The following is a 1327-nucleotide window of genomic DNA, read 5'->3' on the forward strand; positions in this document are numbered from 1 at the left end:
GGACCATCAGAGCCCAAGCAGTGAGTGCTGGCTGCTGCATGCATGAAGCTCTGCGGCCCACTGTCAGCAGTCTCTGCAGGCGCTCGCCAGGCTCCACAGCCAGGCATAACCCTATAAAGGGTGACCTGATGTGTAAGCAGATGTAAAAAAAACCAAAACCAAAAAACAACAGTTCCAGTTCTTTTGTGTGGTATCTCTGATTTTATTTCATTTGCCTAAAATTATAGCAGAGCAAATCTGTGGCCTGTGTTGCTAACATCCCATCAGATGACTACAGTTCAGAATTATTTCCACATTATACTTTGTTTTAATATGAAAAATGCCAAGAGCTAGGCCCAAGAAAAAAGGCTGACTCAGTTCCACAGAGCTCTGTCTGAAGAAAGTCTTATTTGAAGATGAGAGATGTGTTGGTAAGGCTGTCTGTCATCTCTAGTTTATTAAAAAAAATTGCTAGGAGGCACTAAAGCTGTCCACTGCCTTTCCCTCTGTTCCTTCACTCAAAGGTGCTTCATTCACATCGACTTTACCATAGCGGTTTTGTGTAAAACAAGGTTTGATTTTAGAGTATTCAAAGGTTACTGTTCTCTCCAGTGCTGCGCTGCAGACTTGTGTGTGCTCCACTGCAGTTGCCTTCCCAGCCATTTTAGATAGCAGATAGGCTGTGTTAGGGAAATATGAGATTTTTTTCTTCCACTAGGTACCGCGAGCCTTGGCATGGATCTGGTGGGTCGTGTGCTCTCCTGCGCTGCTGTGGCAGTCCGGGCACCACAGCTTCCCTCCCAGCTGGGACGTCCTGGCTCGGTGGCTAAATGGCCAGGTGGCAAAGCAAGCTCCAGACGCAGTGTGACAGCCGGGTGGCAGCCTCAGCGAGGGATGGTAGCTTTGGAACAGCCTCGGCTCCCACCAAATTGCTTACAGTTGCATCAGGGAATCTTTTCTGTACCCTAAGATATGTGCAATCCATGGTGGTCGTTCCTGGGATCATCGTTTTTGGATCCCTCTCAGAAAAAGTGGGTAAAAACTAGATTGGTATTAATGATGAACGAGTCGGGAAACAAGGGCTGTAGGGTAGTACTGTAGGTGCCCCATGGAAGATAGTGGAAGGTGAATGGTGACAAGGGTAACAAGAAGGATCTGGGTGGGGTTTTCTAGGGCCCTGCAGAGAGTTACAGATACAAGGTGTATCCCTGAAGCATCCCCAGGTTCTACCCTTTGTGGCTGAAGCTGGAGAAGGCAATTGCCCATCCCCAGAAGGGGTGTGAGCATTCCAGCTAGGCTAGGAGGGGGGAGACAAAGCTTCTGAATGCTCGGGGGAGGGGGGGGGGGG

This window comes from Cariama cristata, unplaced genomic scaffold (genome assembly GCF_000690535.1).
Source record: "Cariama cristata isolate BGI_N322 unplaced genomic scaffold, ASM69053v1 scaffold6209, whole genome shotgun sequence".
NCBI lineage: Eukaryota > Metazoa > Chordata > Aves > Cariamiformes > Cariamidae > Cariama > Cariama cristata.